The sequence below is a fragment of the Lynx canadensis genome, chromosome A1 (assembly GCF_007474595.2).
Source record: "Lynx canadensis isolate LIC74 chromosome A1, mLynCan4.pri.v2, whole genome shotgun sequence".
Classification (NCBI taxonomy): domain Eukaryota; kingdom Metazoa; phylum Chordata; class Mammalia; order Carnivora; family Felidae; genus Lynx; species Lynx canadensis.
The window spans coordinates 218,369,565-218,384,572 of NC_044303.2; the positions used below are offsets into that span (position 1 = coordinate 218,369,565).

The following is a 15,008-nucleotide window of genomic DNA, read 5'->3' on the forward strand; positions in this document are numbered from 1 at the left end:
TATTGAACACCAGATAGTATAAATTTGGGGAATTCTTATTTAAAAGATTCTAACTACTTTCATTAATGACATAAACAGTAACACATCAAGATATATAAAATAAGTAATTTGTGCAAACTCTTAGTTTGGAAACATATGCAAACATATTGTGTTATGCAACTATATACACATATGTGTATATTTATATGCGCATATATATATGCGCATATAAATATATATATGGACAGTTAATCCTTGAACAACACAGATTTGAACTGCATGGGTCCACTATATATGGAATTTTTTCAGTAAACACTGTATTGTACTATAAATGTATTTTCTCTTATGAGATTCTTAATAACATTTTTTTCTCTAGCTTACTTTAGTATAAGATTACAGTATATAATACATATAACATACAAAATATGTGTTAATCGACTGTTTATGTTATTGGTAAGGTTTCTGGTCAACAATAGTGATTAGTAGTTAAGTTTTTGAGATGTCAAAACTTACACATGGATTTTTCAACTGGGTGGAGGTTTGTCGCCCTTAACCCTCACACTGTTCAAGGGTCAATCTTATATAATAAATACTTAAAATAGTTACTATTTTAAGTATTACTCATTATTCAAGCTGACCATTATATAGTACATATGTCAATTTCTCAGAATACAATATGAGCCTCTCCAAAGCTATATTGTCATCTATCACAGCATCTGTCATGTCAGATGTGTACCTAATTTTTCCAATCTTCAAAGCTGTTCTTTCCTTTCATACCCAAATACCTAATTTTAGTTGCATGATAAAAGCAAACCTAATCCACCCTACCAATTATTTATTTAAAATTTCTACGAGTGTTGTAAAAATTCTGGATTTCACCTGTTACCATCTGCTTAGGAATGCTCTTCAAGTTTCTCTGCTGATCTCAAGGCCTAACCCTAACTAGGCTCCTTCTTGCTTCCCTTAGCCCTACTAATACTAGCACAGAAAAGTAATTAATAATAATAATAGAATTTTACACCATTTACAGAAAGATAAAAGGAGTGAAGATAATGTTAGGGAACCAGAAAGCATCTGGAAAGAAAAACTGACATGTAGCACATAGCTGCTGAATCTAAATTGCATAGTCTAGGTGGTTTTCCAGGACTTGACGACTGGCCATCTCCATCTTTTGCTCTCAGGTTGCTGCCATGTGACTGCAGAACATTTCTCCAGCATGTATTACCTTGGTACTAACTGTTATTTGGGAGTTCAGAATCCTCTGTCCTTCTCAGACTCTGGGAAAGGATTAAAAGATGTAAAATATGTGTGCCTGGGTGGCTCATTTGGTTAAGTATTGGACTCTTGATTTCAGCTCAGGTCATGATCTCATGGTTGGCGAGACTGGGCCTTGCACAGGGCTCTGTGCTGACAGTGGGGATTCTATGTGGGGTTCTCTCTCTCTGCCCCTTCCCTGATCACATGCATGCACACTTTCTCTCAAATAAACATTAAAAAAATTGAAAATAATTGAATGATAACATTATCTCAGAGATGCTGACTTTTTTTGTTTTAAATGTTTTTATTTTTGAGAGCACGAGAGACAGAGCAAGTGGGAGAGGGGCAGAGAGAGAGGGAGACACAGAATCAGAAGCAGGCTCCAGGCTCTGAGCGGTCAGCACACAGCCTGATGCAGGGCTTGAACTCATAAACCGGGAGATCATGACCTGGGCCAAAGTCGGACGCCCAACTAGCTGAGCCACCCAGGAGCCTCTCAGAGATGCGAACTTTTAAACTAAATTTTACATTATTAAAGAGAAAGATTAATACCCCTGTATGACATATGAGCATTTGGATTTTTCCATCACTTAATCTATAACCTACATGATTTAAAGGACTCCCTGAGAACAGAAAGAGCTTTCACAAAGACAAATCATACTGTCTAATAGTAGAATCCAAACTAAAAAAAAAGGTATTAATTTTGTCAATATTTTATCAGTAATAACTACCCATGGGTTAGATCTATTTTGTACTATTTTTCTCTCTTAATTTTAGGTAGATATAAAAAATACTTAATTTTCTATATATTTAATATGTGGTTAAGGAAAGACAATATATGTCTGAGAAATATTCTATATATAATATGTAAAAAGTAAATTTCTTTAGTTCTTCTTTTTTTATGTTTTTATTTGAATTCTAGTTAGTTAACTTATAGTGTAATTTTAGTTTTAGGAGTAGAATTTAGCGATTCATTACTTACATATAACACCCAGTTTTAGCTCTTCTTTAAATAAATGGAAGCCTATATCAGTTTGAATGGCTTTCTATTTGGCGGATGCCCCCTATTCATAAAACATATAATTTGCAACATAGAAATTGATCCAAATAATTTTCTGAGAAAGATAATGGGTCTTAAACTTTATTTTTTAAAACACGGATAAAAATTAGAATTAATGTCTCTCAGCCTTACTAGAACTAATGCCAGCTTCTATTATGAAAATTAAAGATAATATAACCCCTCTCTCAAACACACACAGCCCATCTTGGAAAAGAGCATATGTGTTAGGAAGCAGTGGGGCCTGAAGTTGAAAGGGTAGCATGGGTTCAAGAATGGATCTCTGAAAAAATGAGCAGAGGGATTGAACCTGAGGTGGGCGGCATCACCAGAGGCTCCTTTAACAATGTAGATCAGTTTACTATCATGTGCTCTGAAATGAGATCATCTGGTTTCCTATTCCAACACTGTCATATCCTAACTCTAATCCTAAGGAGGTAATTTGATTCTTCTGAGCCCAAATTTCTTTATTTGTATAAGGAACCCGTAATAGTTTTCCCAATATATTCATTTGTAAGGCTTAATGAAATATACTTGAAAAGTATGTGTTTATGATGATAAAGGAGATACAATGTACAAAAAGTATTTTAAGAAAAGTATTTTTAGGTATATATGTCAGATATCAGAGAAAAGCCAGATTGAGGAGAAATAGAAGATATGAAAAGTTTTGGGGTGATAGGTTCTTATATTTATTAAACTTGAAGCTTGTCGTGTTGGAAAAGAGAAGACAAGAAAGGAAAAGAATGATAAAAGTTGATAACAGTCTGGCACTTGGAACTCCAAGTGATCTGAATGCAACTCTTTAGAAAGACTATCAGGGTTATTTTAAGTGAATAACAGTATGTGTTTCCTCTCTATGGATTAAGAAATAAGGTGTTCTTTGAAACTTTCAATCTGCTTCCTTAATCTTTCTCTCAATCTCACCAAAATTTCATAAATAAAGAGTTATCATATCTTAAATTTTTGATTCTTCAAAGCACTTTTAATAGTTGGTGAAAGAAAACAGAATTTCACTTGCTGGACAATTTCCACATTGGATCTAAGCTACTCTTGAATTTAAAACTACTACTTAAGAGAAAATTATGTGGCCCATCATGCTAAATTTCATCCCAAAATGGATGTAACCAAATTCTCAGATTTTTAAATCCAGCCATTGAAAAATTCAAAGTTCACATATTACTAAACTTTAAGCATTCTTATAAGATGAATAGCATATAAGTTTTTAAGTATATTGGCCAAATGAGCCTTCCTTCTGAATCAGTGGCCAACTGTAAAATTCACAGTAGTTGAAATTTTTATATATAAATCTTATAATTGTGTTCACATTGAGGCATTTTGTGACGAGTGATGTATTTTTTCATCAAATGACAGTCTCTGTCAACTTTATCCCTCTCCTCAACCTTGTACGGTCTATTGATTCCAGCACCGTGTTGCAGAATTGACTTGTGAAGGTATGGCCCAAACCCACACTTGACAGTGCATCAAAGTTCTGGGGGAAAAAACAAGATAAATTTACTAATAGTAGGTACTCATATGCTGGTACTGTCTGTTAGAGATTTATTGAGATGCTACAATATCCATTTCTGAGGATGGATGCAATTAAGGGAAAAATAAATTGCTCAAAATCTGTAAAATGTAGAAATGTTAAAGGATAGATTAGCTGACTAATAAAAATTATATAAAATGTCAGTAGATGTTGTATCTGTCTTTATACATTTCCTCTGCCTATTTACCTACATTAGTTCTGATGATGATGTTGATGAAAATCATGATGATGATGATGGTCTCATTAGATTAGGATGACAAAATCACGAACTAAAAATGATTGTTCATTGAGTTATTATCTATCAGGAGATTATGACATACTGAATATCCTGAGTCACAGTGTTGTTGACAAAGGTGACTCTTAGAGGCTTAGTAAACAGAATCCTATTAGAAAAGATAAGCTGTGTCAAGTATGTGGCAGAGTATATGGTCACAGTATTATGCAATAAAAACAATAATTAAATAATTCTGTGACTCACTATTAATATCCAAGTAACCAAAGCATACATTCTAGAATTTATATTTAGTAACAGGCTCCTTCCTAAGAGGCCATATTTGAGAATCTGATTTTGGCTTTGATGAATATACTTCATATCTCTGATGCTTAATGATGTTATTTAAGCAGCAAACATATGTTCCTTTGGCAAATATATGATGAAAAAAATAAAAATAAACTGGTCTTCTCATGTGACAGATTTAAATGAGTTTCCTACAGAGAAGGATCCATAGCAAGAGGTGTAAGGAACTTCAGCTAGGCCTAATTTTAGATTAACTTGGATGCATTTTTGCTTCTTAGTTTTCCTTTTATAGCAAAGAAAAGATGTCCTAATGAAGATTAGTAGTAAGAGTATGATTGTTTAAGGTGAGAATAATACTCTCCCTTGGGAATGCAGTGGGTTATAGAGATATTTCAGTCCTTTATTAACCTCTTTGTGCAGGATTTCTAACTAAATTTTAAGCATTTGTAACTTTACAGTCCCTAAAAAAATAGATTCAATTATGTGCAATGTGTGTAATATGTGTAAAGTGAGAGATAACATGTTCAAATTGTTGAAATAGTACCTACAGTTAGGTGTTCCATTACATCCCATCTTATAGGCATAAAATAAGCACATTGAGTCATTTGAACTCTTGATCCATTATTCCTCCATCAAATCAGATCATAATTCTACACAAACCCCTGGGTACATGATAAGGGTAATTAATTTTTAATGCAAGATACTTTTGATTCACAGGTTCTTATTTATTGGAAACTCTCAGGAAAACTGGGGTAGCTGAGAGTAGAATATGGGAATAAAAATAAAAATAAATCAATGAAATAAGAGATCCTTGTGTGAACAAACAATAATTATGGCTCATAAGATGGGAGTATAATTGATGCAAGCCTCTGCAAGTGAGGTTCAGGCAGGGGGGTGGGAAGTAAACCTATTCCTTAACAAAATTTCCTTATAAATTCACACACACACAGACACACACCAATAAATCCTATCAGTGCTGATTTCACTACAATGTTCCTTGACATATTGTTTTAATTCAAGTCCCTTGAGTAGTTCAGTAAAAGAAAGGAAATAACCTATGTTAATTACTTTATTAATTATCAATATTCATACTGTTTTATTCAGATTTATTCAGCACAGTGGTGTGTTATGGATACTAGAGCCAGACTCCCCTAGTATAAGTCTCAATTACCATTGGAAAAGTCCAATGTCCAAAAAATCACGAATAATACAGTTGTGTCAAACTTAGGTGTATTAATTTCCTGCAACGAGGCACACTTCCCATCATGGGGAAGTTGGAAGTAATTTGGTCAGAGAGAGATAGGATAGGCTTATTACAGAATTTGGGAATATGCTAGGATATTTGGGAAGTGCTTATGAAAGCAGAGATCAGCATTTGATTAGGTCATATCAGGAAATCAGGGCAATTTTATAGATGTATATTATCTTCTATATAGAAAGCTAGAAAAACAGTTTGAGATTGTCTTTGAAAAAGTAACCAAGAAAGAAAGATATTTGATCATTTTGGGGCTACCTAGTGTCTCTGCTTTTGCCTTATCCATTCACAGCTATTGAGTGAGTTCATATGATGATGATATTCTGTTCAGTTGGTGTTCAGCAGGGGAAACTATAGCATAGCTCTTAGTCAGCAGGCCAGGTACCAGCTGTCAGCTCTCAGACATGATTTTTATTTTCTCCCTCACCACCTAATAGATGTTTACCTTGGGCAATTTATTTAAACATTGTGAACTTTCATATTTTTCATGTATAAAATCTGAACAATAGTGCCTTCATCAAATAGATTTTTGAGAGTGTGATTTCAGCAATTTCTGTGATTTAAGATATATGCATCAGTTATAAAGGCCTAGGGTGTGCAAGAAGTTTCAAACAAAAATTTTCTTTTTCTCTCCCATTATATATCCATCACAGGTTGGCTTGCAGGGGTGGGGGTAAGCTCCTGTTGTCTTTATTTGGGGTCCTAGGCTGGGAAATGTTGCCATACTTGGTATGGCAGAGGAAAAAAGATCACGCAGCAGTTCATAACGTTCTTCCCAGATAGAGCACACATCACACCCACCCAAATTTCACTGGCTGAATAGCCCCAGGAAACTTAAAGATGGAGGTGGAAAAATTCCAGTGGACTAGGAAGAGAAAGACATGGCTGTCTCAAAACAGAATGAATGATTACCAAAGCTGTGAGGGGTGCCTGGTCCATGACATGTACTTAATAAATGCTGGATAGAACCATAATGAATGACTGTTATATTATTATCATCTCTATCTTCCTTCCCTCCATGAGATTTAATAGTAACTATTTATTATATGTAACTTTATTTTCAGATAGATTTTCCAGATGATATAAACCCTGGAATATTTAATGACAGTATCTTGACAATGACTCATTAAGTAAAATTTTTTGTAACTGTGTTGTGCTTATATAGCTGACTTGCAAACGTAAACATGCTAATGGATTTAAAATACTTTTAAACTTTAGTTAGAGAATATTTGAAATTTGAAACCTAGGAATAGACCATGATTGTTGCTTGTTTCTCTTTCTTTCTTTCTTTCTTTCTTTCTTTCTTTCTTTCTTTCTTTCTTTCTTTCTTTCTTTCTTGTCTGGCTCTTATTTGACTGGTAAAATCAAATAATCTGTAGATCCATTTTGAAGTTACCAAATGATACACTAGATCCATGTTATGCTGTGACTGTGTATCACTAATTGAAAACATTACCATGGCGATTGCTATAGTAACATTTAAATTGGCATCGGTGCCAAGATCCTTACTATCGATCTGACAGAGTTCATTTCACAGTGCATTTCAAGAATATAAATGGAATTTTGCTGGTGTTTTTATTCATATAGGCTGAGGAAAAAGAAAAAAATATGTGTTTTAAACATAAAAATATATATTTAAAAACCACACACGTTTTAAAAGTAAATATATATGTTTAAAAATAGATTATTAGAGAAATGCTTAAATATAAATGGTCACAGGGTGCCTGGGTGGCTCAGTCGGTTAAGTGTCTGACTTCAGTTCTGTCATGATCTCACAGTTTGGGGGTTCGAGCCCCGCGTCAGGCTCTGTGCTGACAGCTCAGAGCCTGAAACCTGCTTCGGATTCTGTGTCTCCCTCTCTCTCTACCCCTCCCCTGTTCACGCTCTGTCACAAGAATAAACAAACATTAAAACAAATTTAAAAAATATATATATACAAATGGTCATGATTTATATGTGATTTCATACTTTAATATTAGAGTACCTAATATAATTTTCTTCCACATTACATTACTTTTTAAGAAGGAATTCCAAAAATAACATAATATATGTTGGGGCGCCTGGGTGGCTCAGTTTGTTGAGCGTCCAACTTTGGCTCAGGTCATGATCTCGTGGTTCACGAGTTTGAGCCCCTCATTGAGCTCTGTGCTGACAGCTCAGAGCCTGGAGCCTGCTTCAGATTCTGTGTCTCCCTCTCTCTCTGCCCCTCCCTGTTCACACTCAGTCTCTCTCTCTCTCAAAAATAAATAAAACATTAAAAAAATAAAATATCTGTTAATTCAGTATACTAAACATTAAGTATTTAACTTAAATTATTTAGTCAGTAAACATATTTTTTAATCTTGTGCTCTGCATTGAGCAAGATGATTTAATATATGGATGAAAAAAATCCCTATTCCAATTTCAAATCATAGTCAAAAATCAAAAATCATAGTCAAAATAGTCATAAGTAACTTAAAAATATCTAACCTTAACTGAACATTTTTCTAACCTTTTAAGAGAATTAGTAGCAATGAGTATTATTATTATTATTATTATTATTATTATTATTATTATAACTGTTTTACAAAGTAAGTAACTGAGACATAGAGAAGGTTAGTGTCTTACCAAAAGTTATATGACAGCCTTCCAAAACAATTCTAAGTTTATGGTCTTAAAAATCCTTCATGTTAACTCTCTGTCCTTAATGTTATGGATTTAATGATGTTGAAGAACAGAAAAAAGAATCTTTTAAATTTACCTGATAAATTCAAGGAAATATTACAAATTGATAATAAACATTTATATCTAATTAGCACTGTGTTAGTTTTGTAGGGCTGCTGTAACAAAATACAACCAACTGGGTAGGTTCAAACAATTGAGATGTATTATCTTATAGCAATGGAGGCCAGACATCTAAATAAAGGTGTTGGCAGGTCTATACTCTGTCCACTGACTCTAGTGGAGAATAATTCCTTATTTCTTCCAGCCTCTGATAGCTTGGTTTATGGCAGCACAACTCCAGTCTCTACCTCCTCCTTCACATGGCCCTCTTCACTCTATATTTGTGTCTCTTCTTATAAGGACCCATTGGATTAAAGTCCACTCTAATTCAGGATGACTTCATCTTAACTTGATTACATCTTCAAAGACTCTGTTTCCAAATAAGTTCACATTTTTAGGTACCATGTGTGAGGAGTTGACTATACCTTTTTGGCGGAAACAATTCAACCCAGAACAAGCATTTTCATAGGTTGTTGAAGCAATCATCAGAACTCTTGTCCAAATATTTCTGGATTTCTCTCTTCCAAACACATCATAAGATTGTTTTACTCCCCTACCTCTGAATTTAGACATAACCATGGTTATGTTTTGCTTTGCCCACTGAAATGTGGGTGCAAATGTGTCTCTTCTGCATGGGAGGCCTAAGGGCCAACATGGGATTCTCCATGTTTCCTCTGTCTTCTCTTGGCAGTCATGGAGTACGGTGATAGAAGTTCTCCTGCCTTGGGTTCCTGGTGATAAGGTTTATTACAGTCTCCCAGGACAAGAACAGTGGTCATATACTCTGAGTATGCATTTGTTTCTAAAGCTACTGCAATTTTGTAAGTTTTCAATTGCTATAGCATGACAGGTACATAAATATCTACTAGAGGTGATATGTTGTCCTAAAAACAATAAGAAATCCTAAAATTTGTAGCGTTAACTTAATTCCTGGCTATCCAGCCATAAAGAAAGCCTAATCAGAGGATCAAGAGGTGGAAATTCACTTCATAAAAGAGCGTAATATTTGTCATAACTTGGAACGCAGATCCTGGGCCCAGTGAACTTGTAGCCCTAAGGGAATATGTGGGAAATCAGAGTAATTGAAGGGCATATTTGTCACCATGCCTGTATTGTCAAAATGCCATTAGAAAACAGATAAATTCAGAGCATTATTGTCAGTTTGATGGCAAAATATTTGAAGAAATGCAAATGGCATAAATGGACCAACAAGTTGAGTGAAAGAGCCAACTTTTTCAATGCTCCTTGTTAAAAAGAAATAATAGTTTGGTTTGAAAATGGATGATTGAAACTTTTGTAGCAGAAAGCAAAGCAAAAGAATGACCATCATGGCTATTTTCAAACTTCTGAACAGATTATGTCAGCAAAATTAAGGACCCAGTTAAGTGTTTGGTTCTCAATACATCCTTATACCAGATAAATTGTCTCATGTTAAAGACATTGAAACTATGTTTCATCCAGTAAAACCTAATAAGACTAAGAAACCTATAATGAAGTAGACACAGCAAGACCTGTGGAGCAGTGGTAAGAAAATAAATAAATATAGAAAATCTAAGAAGTATGTTTAAATGGAACATATTTCTATGGAGTGACACTTGACACATGAAACTAACTGGAGCCAAAAAGAAAAAGAGGACTTAGTTTTTAAGAACTGTCTTGCCAGGCCAGATCCAAAACTCTGGGTCTGAGTGAGGTTAAGATGATTCTGGGGCCATCAACTTGCATGGCCAGTAAGTTCACTATGAAATTTGCTCATCTTGCAAAGAGTGATACTATTCACTCTGCCTTCTTCAGCAGTGGTCCATGAAGTCAACAAATATGAAAGAATTCCAGAAAATGAAGAGGCACAAAGACTACTAGATAAGGGAGATCCTCTCAAGAGACAAAACTGGAGAATAAGATCTAATTATGGCTTAATACTCTACTGTCAGAATAGTAGGACAAGCAAACAGGATTTCAAAACAGCCATCATTTTCTGGAGAAAACTTGTTGCACTTATGCTGCCCCTGTGTCACATGCTATCTTTTAATCTCTGGTCATGAGAAGCCTCGTGTAGATTTGATATAGAAACTACTTCATGCTATATTTCTTCCACACTCCCTCGATTTGAACTTGATGACAAGTCTGGATGGAACTTGTGAGTGGTATCTTTGCACATTTTTCTCCAGGAGGAAGAATCAGCCTCATATTTGGTTAATGAGGGCTTGAATTGTCATAATCATCTATGTTATTTACCAGATATTTCTAACTTCTGAGTGTTTGCTAGGAAGGTATTTCATCAGTACCTTTGAAGTTAGACAAATTCAGCTGATTTGGTCAAAAGGGAGTGTAATTGAAGTGTGTAAACTGATGTGTGTGGAGATGTTAAATGACTGAATGTCACTTGCAAAGTTACTTTTTCTTGCCTTGGTAAAGGTGGAAGTAGAGAGAGAAGCATGTCTGTCTCCCTTAGCCTGAAATTCTGATAAAGATGAGGTGGAACCATCAGCAAAACTAAAAAATGGCCTACTGAACGGGAGAAGATATTTGCAAATGACGTATCTGTAAAAGGTTAATATCCAAAATATAAAGAGCCTTTACAACTCAACACCAACCCCCCCAAATAATCCAATTAAAATGGGCAGAAGACCTGAATAGCCATTTCTCCCAAGAAGACATATAGATGACCAGCAGTCACATGAAAAGATGCTCAACATTACTCATCATCAGGGAAATGCAAATCAAAACCACAATGAGATACTATCTCACACCTATCAGATGGCTAAAATAAAAAAAAAAAAACAGGAAACAACAAGTGCTGGCGAGGATGTAGAGAAAAAGGAACACTTGTGCGCTGTTTGTGGGAATGCAAACTGGCACAATCACTGTGGAAAACAGTATGGAGATTTCTCAAAGAATTAAAAATAGAACTACCATATGATCAGTAATCACACTAATGGGTATTTATCCAAAGAGCGTGAAAACACTAATTTGAAAGTACACGTGTACCATTATGTTTACTGCAGACTTATTTACATTAGCCAAATTATGGAAGCAGCCCAAATGTCCATCGACAGATGAATGGGCATATAATAGTAATAATTATATATATATATATATATATATATATATATATATATATATATAATTATTGTTCAGCCATAAAAAAGAGTGAAATCTTGCCATTTTCAATAACCAGATGGATCTAGAGAGTATAATGCTAAGCAAAATAAACCAGTCAGAGAAAGACAAATACCATATGATTTCACTCCTATGTGAATTTAAAAAAAAAAAATTGTATTGTTTATTTATTGTTTAGAGAGACAGAGAGAGAGAGACAGCATTTGAGCAAGGGAGGGGCAGAGAGAGAGGAAGACACAGAATCTGAAGAAGGCTCCAGGCTCTGAGCTGTCAGCACAGAGCCCAACATGGGGTTTGAACTCACAAGCTGGTAGATCATGACCTGAGCCGAAGTCACACACTTGACCTATTGAGCCACCCAGGTGCCCCACTCATTTGTGGAATTGAAGGAAAGAAAAAAAGGGGGGGAGGGAAGAGAGAGAAACCAAAAAACAGACTCTTAACTATAGAGAACAAATAGATGGTTACCAGAGGAGAGGAGGGTGGGGGAATGGGTAAAATAGGTGAAGGGGATTAAGAGTACACGTCTCTTGATGAGCACTAAGTAATATACAGAATTGTTGAATCACTGTAACGTACACCTGAAACCAATTCAACACTGTATGTTAACTACACTGGAAATAAATTAAAAATGAAAGAACTTCTGGCCTAAGTGAATTGAAAATGAGATCCTGAGGGGGGGGGAAGATAAGGTGGAACCATCTTCACTAACTGACCTATGATAAACATGCTGTGTGTGTGAGAAACATTATTTTAATATACTGTTATCATTGCATTAAATAGTCCATTCAAAATTGAATATCCAGAAAATATATAATTTATTTTATGGGTATCAGCTAATTTAACTCAAAGCATCCTAAAAATCCACAATAATACAACGTGCACAGCAAGGTAAGTGGAGGAAGTTCAAAGGCATCTGTTAGGACTAGGACAGCTGTGATTTGAAACCAGGCATCCAAGTTCCAAAGTTAATGCTTTCAAACAATAAGCTGTAATAGTATGAGTCTTAAAATTTGAACAGTTTCCCAGGCCAACTTCACAGAAAAGTGCAATCAAGATAGATAAAAGGATATTTGCAAATTTATTTGTCACTAACAAAGATTGTAGCATGTCCTAGGAATTACACGTTAGACCATTTGAATATTTAGAGGCCATTTGAATAATCCAGGTAAAAGAAAATATATATTTATTCGAAAAGCATTGCAATATATTAATTACATAGTGAAGGTTATAGTTTCAATCTAATGGTCAATTTCCAGTCCCCATAGTTTTGATCACTTGGCTGGATGCCACTACCTCTTAATATACTTTCCTTTCTGGCATAAAAAAACCTCCTACTCTCACTCTGTCCTCTCTTCCTATACTCTCCCCTTCACTTATCTTTCTCAGACACAACTAAAACAAGCCAGGCACTCCATTGATACAGGCTTTTACTCTGGCTGAAAATATTTCCCTTGCGGGGCGCCTGGGTGGCTCAGTCGGTTGAGCGTCCGACTTCAGCTCAGGTCACGATCTCACGGTTCGTGAGTTCGAGCCCCGCGTCAGGCTCTGGGCTGATGGCTCAGAGCCTGGAGCCTGCTTCCGATTCTGTGTCTCCCTCTCTCTCTGCCCCTCCCCCATTCATGCTCTGTCTCTCTCATGCTCTGTCTCTCTCTGTCTCAAAAATAAATAAAACATTTAAAAAAATTAAAAAAAATATTTCCCTTGCATATCTACTTGTATAGCTGCATATCTACTTGTATAGTTCCCCTTACTTCTTTTTTTTTTTAATTTTTTTTTTCAACGTTTATTTATTTTTGGGACAGAGAGAGACAGAGCATGAACGGGGGAGGGGCAGAGAGAGAGGGAGACACAGAATCGGAAACAGGCTCCAGGCTCTGAGCCATCAGCCCAGAGCCTGAGGCGGGGCTCGAACTCACGGACCGCGAGATCGTGACCTGGCTGAAGTCGGAGGCTTAACCGACTGCGCCACCCAGGCGCCCCAGTTCCCCTTACTTCAAAGTTTTATTCAAATAACACCTTACCAATGAGGCCAACCTGGAATTTCACTTCTCTTCCCTTCCCCAGACCCTATATTCAGATTCCCCTATATTGCTCTACTATTTTTCAATAGCACTGAATACTTTCTCTCTACTGTTTTCATATTTATTACATTTATTGGGTAGTGTTTATCTTTTCCTGCTTGAATGTAAGTTACACAAGGGCAGAAGTCTTTGTTTGCATCTCAAGCATCTAAAGTGTGCTATGCATCTGGCAAAAGTAGGCACCAAATAAATATTTGAAAAATAACTGAATGGCTCACTTCTAACAGAGTAGAAGTTCATTCAGACTATATATGTACAATCTTACGGGCTTCTCTAGATCCAGTCTGAGACTTGGATTTGGATATAGGTGATTGATTGAAAATGTGCTTCTCAGGAGACAACTGTAATAAAAGGGAATAAAGCAGGAAAAAGAAAGATCATAGAGACATATTCTCAGATTGAGTATAGCCTTGCCTGATCCACAGAGAGAAGACTCTGGAATACAGTTGACCCACCTTGAGGCAAAGGATCTATTTGCCCCTCATTGTTACTGATCATAGTGGTGAGTGGAGTAAGTCCCGAGTTTGGTGGTTCTCATCAGTCCAGAAAATTTCTCAGAAGGAGTTAGCTATAAGCAGGTAGCAGCCATACCTAACAACAGCTGGCTAGTAAGTAGACTGGCTTGGTAAACAGTATCCGTGTGGAACACACAGTGTCTACCACAGATTCCAGATTAACACTTAGAATAAACCATGGATGTGCTTATGCCTTTAAAATGGTTACTGTAATAGTTTACAATGACCTTCTCAAATCTCATTTATAGTTTCCCAGGCAAATGCATATTGCTTTATTGCACATTAATAGAATATAATTATTTAATGAACTAATCAATAGTTTCAGCTTGAAGGAAAGGAAGACTATAATTATACATTATTAATCTACTATATTTCAGATTCTTTTTATACACATGATTTTATTTAATCATTTTATCTCTGTATAAGATAAGCTTATGATTCCCATTCCAGATATAATGAAAATAAAACCTAGTTAATAAACTTGCCTAAGCTCATTAAGAGAGTGACAAACTCAGAATTTTAATTCATATGTCCTCCCCGTAGGTTTACTGTTCATTCCAGTCTTCTGCCTAATGTTATTACAAAATTACATATTCTTCAAAATTTAAGTCTTTTTTTAAATTTTGTAAGTAGTTCTAGAAATCTTAACATAGAGTTTATATATTTAAACTGAAAATATATTACATCAATATTTGTACTATTCTCGAACTGAAATTTAGCATCCCTCCCAATTATGTTTATGGCTATTACTACACAGAAGTATTAGAGGTATCTGTGATTTTATCCTCAGTAGGAATTAAATATCATACTAAGTGCTTCGTATGTTCATTTTTTTCTTCGACACCATGGTACTAATAGATCTGCTGATGGGTTTTGTAATTTATTGCATTAATCAAGAAGCATATATATTATTTA

The 15,008-nt window shown here is 35.3% G+C and overlaps 1 protein-coding gene across 1 annotated transcript in view; it reads left to right on the forward strand.

Annotated features, from left to right (window-relative positions):
• CDH9 (cadherin 9) overlaps positions 1-15,008 on the forward strand; it is a 137,158-nt gene that overhangs the window by 17,927 nt on the left and 104,223 nt on the right. The window lies entirely within an intron of this gene.